This window comes from Haliotis rufescens, unplaced genomic scaffold (assembly GCF_023055435.1).
Source record: "Haliotis rufescens isolate VD_foot unplaced genomic scaffold, xgHalRufe1.0.p SCAF_20, whole genome shotgun sequence".
In the NCBI taxonomy this organism is placed as follows: domain Eukaryota; kingdom Metazoa; phylum Mollusca; class Gastropoda; order Lepetellida; family Haliotidae; genus Haliotis; species Haliotis rufescens.
This window is the reverse complement of record NW_025963891.1, coordinates 10,894,965-10,908,185: the sequence shown is the minus strand read 5'-3', so window position 1 is coordinate 10,908,185 and position 13,221 is coordinate 10,894,965.

Genomic DNA, 13,221 nt, shown 5'->3' with positions numbered 1-13,221 from the left:
CAGATTGTTAATAAAGACCATCATTTAATTATAATTAAAGTATTCATGAAGTGGATACAAATTAAAACTACTTTAAATATGATATCCCCCGCTTGTCATTACATTTTCTTAATGTACATTGTTGCTTCCTGACATCTAAATCCGTATCAAATGATATTGCTGCGTTTTATTTACAGTACAACATGTGTTTTTTTAATTGTTTTTTCTTGCAACAGATTTCCTCACTATCAATTACCTTTTGTATTATACGAACCTGTTCATTACTGATAATTCCATTTATATCATTGCCGTTCACCTTTTAGAAACCAGTCCCTTTCTGAAGTGAGGGCAATTATCTTCATTGTGTTGACAGCTAATCCTCTTAGAACACACAAGTTTGGAAGACTGGGGTTTTCTTTCCTAATTGGGTGAAAGGTTTTAACAAGGAGATGACAAGAGGTGACTGACATGTGTTGTTACTGTTAGGTAATGCCCCAAGCCATCGCACCCCTGAGCACCTGTCAGTCAAGTGCATATTGGAACATGAGCCACGGTAATGGTACAGCAGATTCATCCGAGAGCCGCGTGTGGGGTGCTTGGGTTATAGCTAAAACGGCACCTTAGCAAAACGGCACCTGGCGAAAACGGCACCTCTGATTGGGAGGCACAACTAACTTATTGTGAAAACATTATATGCTTTTATATCGTCACATCGTCTACTACAAACACCAATAATGGTGAAAACTTATAACAAGTTTACATTGGAAATTAGCCCCCTGAGTCACCAACTATAATAATGCTTGGTGCTACATGGGCCGATATTGTAAACATTGATGAAGATGAAGAACTGTATATATGTGAATGTATGTAGTTATCTGTGAACAACTGGGAAACGGTAAATAACATGTAAAACACATCAAATAATATATAACAAATAACATGAATATATATACTACTACATAAATCGTTATTATAAATAGAGGTGCCGTTTTCGCCCGTCACACAGAAGCCATTTTCGCCAGAGAAATCGGTGCCGTTTTAGCCTGATCCCGGGTGCTTTAGTCAAAACGTACATCATGCCCCAGAACAACTCCTTCATAAATCCCTCTCAAACTGGGATTTACGGTAGGTTTATGATTGAAAGTTTAAAATCGCATTTACTATCTTTTCAAGTACTTCTCATTATTCAATTATCACAACTTCAAGTAAATATGGTAGCAATTTCTATAGTCTTTTTCTGCATGTATTTTCTTCACACTGTATGCAGTACTCTCTGCCAGCAGAAAGCACGCATTTTGTACGTTTGTGATTGAAAGTTTAATATCGCTGAACTCCCCGTTTAATGTACTGGTTCTTGTCTTAATTGTATTACCACAATTTCAAGTAATAACAGACCATTTATATGTTCACTTCGTTTCAATGGTAGCGACTTCTATAGTCTGTTTCTGTATAGATTCTCATCACGCTGTTTGTAATACATTTTGCCAGTGGAAAGTGCACAGTTTCCCGTACTTGTACACTAGATCCATTCAGTTGCTCCCTGTCTAAAAGGATCGTTGTACAACATGTTTGTTTTTCTTTTTATAAAATGCCTTATTTTCCTTGGAACGGATTTTCGCACTATCAAATTACTCTTTTATGATCTGAACCTGTTCATTTTTGATAATTCCATTTTTTTCTGAAAAATTCCAGATATAATGCCAACTTTAACGAGTATTATTTACCCATATCATTATAGTTTAGAAACCAGTCCCTTTCTCAACCTACTTAAGTGCATTGATCTCCATTGTGTTTACAGCTAAGCTTCTTTTAAACTTTGATCACAAACGCTTGGAAGACTTCGGGTTTTCTTAGCTGATTGGTTGAATTGCTTCAACAAGGAGATGACAAGAAGTGACCGACATGTGTTGTTACTGTTAGATAATGGTCTGAGCCATCTCATCCCTGAGCACGGATCAAATTACAAGATCCATTTCCTGCATATTACAATAACAAGTCACCAACACCTCTGCATGCTGGTATCTTCCATACTTACAGGTACAGGGCCAAAATGGGAATTTTTTTCTTGGTCAAAACGGACAGGTGAAATATCCTATTGATAATCCAGATCCTATTATAGTCGTACACAGTATGGCACATATCCTTCCTCATATCGGAATGCACTTATATAACAACAGGAGAAAATGCCTTAATGGTAATAGATTAGGGCCATTAAGAACTCTGTGCAATTTTGCAAAAGTACTTCTATGAATAGAACAGGATCCGCTTCTACAATCCTAACCAGCAGGAGCCCGACATCGCTGCTCGCAGCTATATTTATTCTTGTAATTGTCATTTCCTCTGCTCTCTCACATTTTATACTGCCATTGAATATTGTACTATCCCTCTATTGAGTACTGCCATTGTAATGGCAGTGCAGTAATTTGTATTATTTTGTAAACCTAGTTAAATTTGTAATACAATTGTTGGTTGTTGGTTTCACACTAAATTCTTTTACGTACAGATTTCTGGGTTAACTTATTGTTTCAATTTGGGAATCGACATGTAACACCGGAAACTGACTCGATACATTGATGTTGACAGTTTGTTGATTAGAAAGAGTGCCGACGTCTTTCATATTGTCATTACATCCATATGCCACTGATGTACATAATAGTCGCATCCAATGACTTTCTCTGGACATCGTATAAGGTCGAGCGCATTTAATGCTGTTAGATGGATGGATCTTTCATGCAGAGGATGGAGTTAGTTTCAGACACAATTGGGAACATTTGTGTTGATGCCCTATCTATGCTGCTAACTTGTACCGACAATTTGTTTTTCTCGCTCCAACATAAAAGGGGTTGGACAACCGGTTTTTTCAAATGCCTGCCGGGTGACTTCTCTTGGTAAATGCCGCCAAGACAGTGATTAATTAGCTTTCTTCTCCCAGCTTTCATACACAGGCAAGGGACGGTCTGGAATGAAAACGGACAGCATCAATCTCCTTAAAGCTGTCTCCCCCTGATCATGAAGCTTGCACTGCATAGGTCAATACCACTTTGTCGACTTTGAAAACATGTTGACCCTCAGTGAGAAAGGTCAGCATGCCTTGTGAAGCTTATCGACAGCAGGATCTAATAGACTTCACTCGGATCTGATACAACATCGCACATGGAGCGACTCGCGCCAGAAAATTGTAATTCAACACTGGAGGATGTGTTATTCAAGACACATTAACGTCTTTTCATTCCAACATCTGACACTAATGCATACCTTTGGTCCTGACAGAAGTGATTGGAGCAAATGATCTGATTACATAGCTAGCTCGTAAAAAAAATATGACTGACTGTTTTGTTTTCTGTGGGCATTGACAATGTCATCATAACAAGACAAGATGACCTTAAAAGCTCCTCATCAGAAGTTGTATGCATTGAGACAGACACTACGGGTCATTTATCTTTGTTGATCACCACATTTCTATTACCTGAAATCCCTTTGCACCCATGCTAAGAGAAGGGAAAATGTTACCTTTGTGTCATATATGTTCTTTCATCTGTACATTAGCAAAACGGCCTCAGTGTTGAACATATCCCCTCTGTTTCTGCTCAGAGTTATTGTTGATGTCATTCAGTTCACACAACACCATATCATATTGATAAACATTTGTCATGAATTATACGCCATTTGGATTGAACACATTAACGTTTTAAATTGTATCTTTTACTCTTTTTCAAAACCTGATATGAATCCAAACTGAAATTGTATGTTGAAACCAGTATAATATGAAAGTATGGTTCATCTTCGAATTGCTATGTATACCTACAAACACTTTCAATTTCCATAAGAATGAAACCTGACTTATTAGATTTTCTGGTGAACTGAAATTTATCCAAATTATTAATTTTGTACCATACTTAATGATCTGTCTTGATTGTTACAGTTATGGAAGTTCAACTATTTCAAATTATAGTTTGGATTCTACCAAAAGGTTTTATTTTGCAAATAAGAAAATAAAGAATAAGCTCATTGATGTAACCTTTTATATGTTCATTTGTAGGAAAGTCGATACATATCATAAACAGTTTGGTCCACAAATGTATCATTTATCTATGTACATGAAAACATAAATCAAGTGCTCTACACTTTCACTCTGTAATAAGAATTCTGAGAAAGGTAATACGTGTAGAATATATATCAATTAACACTTATGTTAGTAATTCCGACAGTATGGTGTGGAGTATATGCTATATCAACTGTAAGCCTCGCGGTGGATTTGCATGATAAATGCTTACTGATTCTAAACGAACGCGTGAGTATGATGAATCAAACTCATACTCCGGTCGCTTCCAGGAGTGAACGGTTGTCAGTGGCATCAATGATTGCTCTGTCTGGTCCAGATTTCACTGTTTGTAGACCGCGGTGACATATATGTATGCATCAAAGAACATTCACTCAGTCACGCCAACGCTCACTTTAATCACTGTAACCTCTTCCATGCTGCCATTACGCCATGTTACAATGGAACCAGTAGCAAGTACCATCGATTAACTTTCTACCATTTTGCCCCTCGGGGTATTATCGAACACTTCCAGGCGGAGGATCAACCTTAACTTCTTCTGCCAAATATACAAGTATAAAGAGGAACTTGCTTTAAAGTGAAGCTGTTGATAAGGACTTGTTGAGAAACATAATCCATTTTCCACCTCGGATTCCTAACGGCAGGAGAGAGGAGGCTAGTTTAAGTGTGATGGAACGGTTGTGGAGTTATGCTTAAATTGGAAGAAACATTTTAAAAACTGTTTCTGATACGTGAAGTGTCTCCAAAGAATTCGTTTGAGGTCTTTGGCAAGAAGTGAAAAAAGGGTCATGCCGTATCAATCAGAAACCCCTGGACGTCTTATTTTCTGTCTGATGTACAAAGCCGATCGTTCTGACTGGATGAACAAAAACATGAACTCAAACAAATTAGTATATTTCGTTGCTGTATTTTTTGGAAAAGGTCCTTAACATAATTCCGAAGAAAAACATTATTTGTTGTATTGTATACTACTTCGCCAGGCGGATAAGCACATCATTCTGTGGCCGATCGCAATTGTTTATTGATGATACAAGAGCAATAACTTATAATTGTGAACATTAATCTTCAAATCAATTTCCATGGAGGTAATTTGCTGGTCTTTGAGTATGTATTATGTCTTTTCCTAACGTTGAATATTCCAAAAATATATAGAAAATAATATACAATTACGTTAATACTTAAGGTCTTGTGTGGACACATGGAAAACGTGGACAGCTACCATACCCATGAGGTCATCGTTACAGAAGGGACAGGCCACTGACTTACAGAGATATGGGGGAAAAAACCTATCATACACTATCATCCCACCATTCTGTATCATTTCATCCCTTTAGCAATAGACGACCTTCTTGCTGTAATATAAAGAGGTCCTTGAGGTTTATTGGATGTCGGAAATAGGGAGTTCGACTGAAATCATTAAGGCATCACCATTGCAATTAAACTTCTGCAGAGTACTATATTTAATTACATCCTCCAGCTGAGGTCATTATGAATTATGCCCTTCGGAATAGCAGATATATTTTTGCTTACAAAGACTTTCGGGGTACAAAGGAGCCCATTGCGTGTTAGGATAAGCTTGGTGGGCAACTGGAAGATTAAAAGAAACCAAAGAAGTGAAAATAAGATAGGGTATGAAAGATGTGAGAGGTAAAGTTAATCAAGTGTCTAGGGCGATAATAGTCAACGTCTGACCTTTCGGCAGAGTTACAGAAGCAATGAAGACTTCACGTAATATCTCTATATTCAATGTGGTTGTTTTTTCACCAGCCCTTAATTATCACGTAGCTATCGCGGATTGATATGAGGGGTTGGCAGTACAACAGTAGTTCTGTGCACATGGTGAGTATATGTTTTACATAGAAAAGGGAATACTTGGGCCCGAGTGTCAACACGTCCACGAATGAGCATTGATTAACCGCTTGATTCACGAACGCTTTAATGATTTGGCTTAAACTTACTGACAATCACCAGTAGCCAGAGCGATGGTGTTAATCCTGCTGGGTTACCATGTAGGTAGCAGAAGTATCGTAAGTCTAGTATGGTGACCTACCTTTGGTTATTGGTGATCTATAGCCGATTTTTATTGTGTACTGTTATGAATTGTATTATGATATGCTAGTTTCAAATCTACATCTGTGATAGTCTAGTGTTTTTACTGTCCTTTGTCGACAGATTTTAATGTCTATATTTCTGGTATTTGTCACACTTTAAGTTAGTCCCATTTAGTCTAAAATGTGGGGGAGGGGTAGAACATTATGATACACCTTTATCCGCACTGTTTCTATCTAGCTGTAGAAGACTTATCCCTTTTCTGGATCGGTGGTCCTGAAGGTAATCATAACATTTCTAAAAATAAAACCTCCACATTTAGATATGGTATGGCATATTGGGTAATATATGCATGAGAAACGTATCGGCGCTTTACTTCGTCTGTAAACAAAGTCGTATCCTTTTTCGTTTGACACCATGTAATTAAATATCGATACTGTAAACATTCAATAAACTCTTTCATCGTACCTGACACGATTCATTACTTTGATGTATGCATGAGTTCACCTTCCTAGTATGAGCAGACTGGGACATTAGGTCTGATCGTAATTCTCTTATGAATCAGACAGGAAATCACAATGTCAAGGGAAATGAGAACTGTCTGGTGGAAGGGAAGTTTAGACCTCTTGGAGCGCAACGACAGTTGGGGGAAGATTAAAAGAGCCTCAAGTGAAAGAGAATGACGACTCTATGATTACATAAGCTGATTTTAATTTCAATGCAAATATATACAGAATTGATTACTGAGTATTGTGATCTACACGGTAAAATAATCCGACTTTATAGGCACTGTTATATGTAGATAACCATCTATAGGTCAAACGATTACTTCTCTCCTCTGTTATCAGAGATTTTTTAAAAACGATTTATTTAATTATCACTGAATTTAGTGTACTCGGTTGATGAAGCACCCAGGACGAGAGTTTGTTTGTTAGTACTTTTCATTAATCTGTTCATAGAAATGAACACATCTGTAAACACGGAGAGTAAAAGATTGATGTTCATCAAACCATAGCTATTATTAAGTAGTATCTGTTCTCCCACAAGCAATGCCACATCGCTGACATGCAAAATGTCATAAATACAAGTTACATGTTGTTATCTTTCATGTGTTTAATGGAGTAATATTTTGGAGCATTAACATTTTTGTACACTGTGTACATATCATGTGCTTAGATGGTTTTGTGTTGTCAATTGTACATGCAATCCGACTTACATGACAATTAGAATAATTCTATTTGTTCAAATCATTTTTCGATTTTAAGATGCATTGCATTCAACACGTCATCGTTATTTTTATTTTTTGAGCATGTTAAGAGACCGAAACGAAAACCTGTGTCAATGTCACAGAAGAAAATATGTACTGCACCATGAATTTCAAAATTACGCGATTCTAATTCGTCAGTCAGGGGTAGTCAAATCACAATAAACCCCTTCTGATTGAAACGGCCGATTTGAAGCTAATATTTATAGAAAAGCACTTCTGTTTCAGTCATTTGTCGGTAGGCATATTTAAATAATTACATTTACAATTACAGGTTACAAAACGCAAAGTTGCGGTTACTACAATATTCAAAAGATGTGTGGCAATACATTTTGTGCAGAAAACAAGATAGAAATCCACAAAGAGAATGTATTTCAAGTTTTGAGAATAACAGAGAACCTGAAATTTGTCGGTTTTCTACATACGGCTGTGACGTCATATCTTCTGCGTTTAAATGAGCGGTATCACGTCATAATAGTGACGTCCGAACTACATCTAGCTTAGTGTGTAGACATCATCTGATGTTCAGAAGACAATACTAAGACAATATACATAGATGAGTCCAGGGGTCACCTGGACAGCTCTGATGGTCATGCAAGGGTCTACAGGCGTTTCAGCGATTTTTGAATTTCACAACGTCTTTTTTATGTGGAGGTGTAATGGTATGAGGTGGCATCACAACTCATTGGAGAACTCATCATTGTTAGTAACAATTTGAATGCAGGGACGTGATGTCATGTTGCAGAGGATATTGCCCGCCAACATGTTGCACGTGTTCAAACAGACCTTTTGAGGCTCCATAACATCGCTGTACTGGCATGGCCGGCTGTTTCTCTAGACCCCTCACCCACAGAACATGTTTGGGATGAGATTGGACCAGAACCAGCCGGTAACGCCAGCTCAGTTGAGCCAATCCTTGGTTGACATTAGGAAAAAAAAACTACAGGCGTTTTTTTGTCTTCAGTGGGCCGCCGCTGCATCGACTGCATCAACGCGAACGGTGGTCACGCCCGATATTGACATTGTTTATTGAGTTGGAAAACTACCCCTCTTTCAGGGCGTTTCGCCCTGTCTCCGGTTAGGGACCAACTTTATCAAATGTCCGGTCCCTTAGCGGGTAGGGTTTTTGTCAATGAATTTTTTATGATAAAACATTGATTTACACAACTTTATATTAATCACAGTTAGTTTTATTGTTAGTATTCTATTTTATCAGTTAACACAAAATCTGACCCCAATGTTATATTGATGCTAAGATGACCATGGTATAGGCTGTAAATGACGAGCACGAATTGAAACACTAATACATTCTCGATCGGACGCTTGGGTCAGAGATATTAATGTAGTTTCCATTCCCACTTCGATGTCTAGGCTCTGATGAATTTGCTCATATTCCCTGCTGCAAACATAACAAGTAAATATTTGGACTCAAAACGACATTATCAATGTTCATGGATTAGTTTTCCTAATGATAATTCAGATTGAATGTGTGGGTATCTTTAAAATGCTTTCAGGTGTTCTAAATACAGATTGTAATCGGCGTTCTATGTGACCTATTGATAACTCGGGACGGTAAGACTAACGTTGATGTGTTTCCAGTGATGAAGAGATTGTGGACGCAGATCTTTTCCAAGCTTGACATGTGACATTAAGGATTATTGACGCTGTTTATGATTATGTTTATGTCCCTATTCAATATCTGATCTCCCCTTGTATCGAACTACGTACATTACGTGTATGAATCTATATATTTATTTTTTATGGTGCCAGGAATTCGGGATAATGACAAATGATGCATTGATATAATGCTTGGTTTATCAAAGAGATACCCCTTCAGACACTTGATCTGATATTTTAGCCCAAGCACTCCGATGCACTTTATGATTACCTAAGGCTTTCAAAAATCAATTTTACCATTGAAAACGCCTAGCCTATCGGTATCAATTTCAATATATTGGCAATGATGTGCCCCTTTCTTTACACAAAGCACAGTTTGCATGCCCTGCATGTTCTATTATTAGCAGAATGTCAGTCAGTATTCCGCGGATAATATGAGTCATTTCGGGTGTCGTGTTGAATAAACTCATCCGTCTGTAGTAAACAGCTGCAAAAGTAGAAACGTTAACAATATGTGTGCTTAAAAGTGATAGCAACAGCAGTGTTGAGGCAGAGAAAGTAACGAAGAAAAGTATATACCAATACCATCGGCATTGTCGTTTTATCTAAGGACATGCTAATTCCCTTATATGTCAAATAAATTTAGATGATAAGTGCAGTTAAATATATGGACACATAAATAAAATCCAGTCGCTATTACTGCCTCTCATAAGGTTAGGGTAGCCCCATGACTGTGCTACTTGTGAAGATCCGGGTACAAATTGTTCTTCAGCTAACCATGCTTGCCATAAGAGGCGACCAAACAGAGCAGGTGGTCAGGCCTGCTGACTTTGTTGATGCATGTTATTGTATCCCAAATGCGTAGATCGATGCTCATGATGCCAATCACTGGAATGTCTTGTCCAGACTCAAACAACAAACAAACAAACAATAGCTGTGCGGGCCACCTCCGCAGTATTGTGGATAGAGCGTCTGACAGTAGAGCGAAAGGTCGGTTGTTCGATTCACAAATAATTTCACCTCACCCATAGCCTAACTACTAGAGTAAGCTGCAGATTTATCGATCACTACATATCACCCTCGTTGTTCGTAACTTTCTGAGATTGGGGCCCATCAGTACGGACTGCTTTGTCTGAATTGATGAGATGTGTTTGATATTGCAATAAAAAACGTAGATAACATGGAATATGTGTTTTCCAGAGATAGCTTAATATGTGTATTATGTGAAGACTGCGTTGAGCACTAAAACTACAACTATATTGCTTTTACCTGTTGATATATTATGGGTCTTCCTTCAATCCTTCTTTTCATTCCAACATCTGACACTAATGCATACCTTTGGTCCTGACAGAAGTGATTAGAGCAAATGATCTGATTACATAGCTAACTTGTAAAATAAATATGACTGACGGTTTTGTTTTCTGTGGACATTGACAATGTCATCATAACAAGACAAGACCACTTTAAAAGCTCCTCATCAGAAGTTGTATGCATTGAGACAGACACTACGGGTCATTTATCTTTGATCACCACATTTCTATTACCTGAAATCCCTTTGCATACATGCTAAGAGAAGGGAAATATGTTACCTTTGTGTCATATATGATCTTTCATGTGTACATTAGCAAAACGGCCTCAGTGTTGAACATATCCCCTCTGTTCCTGCTCAGAGTTATTGTTGATGTCATTCAGTTCACACAACACCATATCATATTGATAAACATTTGTCATGAATTATACGCCATTTGGATTGAACAGATTTTCGTTTTGAATTGTACCTTTTTACTCTTTTTCAAAACCTGATATGAATCCAAACTGAAATTGTATGTTGATACCAGTATGATATGAACGTATGGTTCGTGTGTGAAATGCTATGTATACCTACATGTACAAACACTTTCAATTTCCATAAGAATGAAACCTGACTGAATTAACAGATTTTCTGGTGAACTGAAATTTATCCAAATTGTTAATTTTGTACCATACTTAATGATCTGTCTTGATTGTTACAGTTATGGAAGTTCAACTATTTCAAATTTTAGTTTGGATTCTACCAAAACGTTTCATTTTGCAAATAAGAAAATAAAGAATAAGCCAAAAGAAAAACAAGTGGCAATATTCCAGCTTGTAAAATTCCGGAATTCTGTTTAATAGCCTGGATCAATTAACCATGGGCCATTGACTGAAAGCATGATACAAGTTCAATGCCATTGGGGCGTGATGACTCCCAAGTCGCAGAAGGTGACCATGTCATCCAAACCCCCCTCAGAATCCCCACAAGTGTCAAGAAAGAAGAACTATTAATTGTTCCCTCATTGATGTAACCTTTTATATGTTCATTTGTAGGAAAGTCGATACATATCATAAACAGTTTGGTCCACAAATGTATCATTTATCTATGTACATGAAAACATAAATCAAGTGCTCTACACTTTCACTCTGAAATAGGAATTCTGAGAAAGGTAATACGTGTAGAATATATATCAATTAACACTTATGTTAGTAATTCCGACAGTATGGTGTGGAGTATATGCTATATCAACTGTAAGCCTCGCGGTGGATTTGCATGATAAATGCTTACTGATTCTAAACGAACGCGTGAGTATGATGAATCAAACTCATACTCCGGTCGCTTCCAGGAGTGAACGGTTGTCAGTGGCATCAATGATTGCTCTGTCTGGTCCAGATTTCACTGTTTGTAGAGCGCGGTGACATATATGCCTCAAAGAACATTCACTCAGTCACGCCAACGCTCACTTTAATCACTGTAACCTCTTCCATGCTGCCATTACGCCATGTTACAATGGAACCAGTAGCAAGTACCATCGATTAACTTTCTACCATTTTGCCCCTCGGGGTATTATCGAACACTTTCAGGCGGAGGATCAACCTTAACTTCTTCTGCCAAATATACAAGTATAAAGAGGAACTTGCTTTAAAGTGAAGCTGTTGATAAGGACTTGTTGAGAAACAAAATCCATTTTCCACCTCGGATTCCTAACGGCAGGACAGAGGAGGCTAGTTTAAGTGTGATGGAACGGTTGTGGAGTTATGCTTAAAGTGGAAGAAACATTTTAAAAACTGTTTCTGACACGTGAAGTGTCTCCAAAGAGTTCGTTTGAGGTCTTTGGCAAGAAGTGAGAAAAGGGTCATGCCGTATCAATCAGAAACCCCTGGACGTCTTATTTTCTGTCTGATGTACAAAGCCGATCGTTCTGACTGGATGAACAAAAACATGAACTGAAACAAATTAGTATATTTCGTTGCTGTATTTTTTGGAAAAGGTCCTTAACACAATTCCGAAGAAAAACATTTTTTGTTGTATTGTATACTACCTGCCATTGACTTCGCCAGGCGGATAGGCACATCATTCTGTGGCCGATCGCAATTGTTTATTGATGATACAAGAGCAATAACTTAAATTATGAACATTAATCTTCAAATCAATTTCCATGGAGGTAATTTGCTGGTCTTTGAGCATGTATTGTCTCTTTTCCTAACGTTGAATATTCCAAAAATATATAGAAAATAATATACAATTACGTTAATACTTGAGGTCTTGTGTGGACACATGGAAAACGTGGACAGCTACCATACCCATGTGGTCATCGTTACAGAAGGGACAGGCCACTGACTTACAGAGATATGGGGGGAAAAACCTATCATACACTATCATCCCACCATTCTGTATCATTTCATCGCTTTAGCAATAGACGACCTTCTTGCTGTAATATAAAGAGGTCCTTGAGGTTTATTAGATGTCGGAAATAGGGAGTTCAACTGAAATCATTAAGGCATCACCATTGCCATTAAACTTCTGCAGAGTACTATATTTAATTACATCCTCCAGCTGGATGGGAAGTTGCACGGCTGAGGTCATTATGAATTATGCCCTTCGGAATAGCAGATATATTTTTGCTTACAAAGACTTTCGGGGTACAAAGGAGCCTATTGCGTGTTAGGATAAGCTTGGTGGGCAACTGGAAGATTAAAAGAAACCAAAGAAGTGAAAATAAGATAGGGTATGAAAGATGTGAGGTAAAGTTAATCAAGTGTCTAGGGCGATAATAGTCAACGTCTGACCTTTCGGCAGAGTTACAGAAGCAATGAAGACTTCACGTAATATCTCTATATTCAATGTGGTTGTTTTTTCACCAGCCCTTAATTATCACGTAGCTATCGCGGATTGATATAAGGGGTTGGCAGTACAACAGTAGTTCTGTGCACATGGTGAGTATATGTTTTACATAGA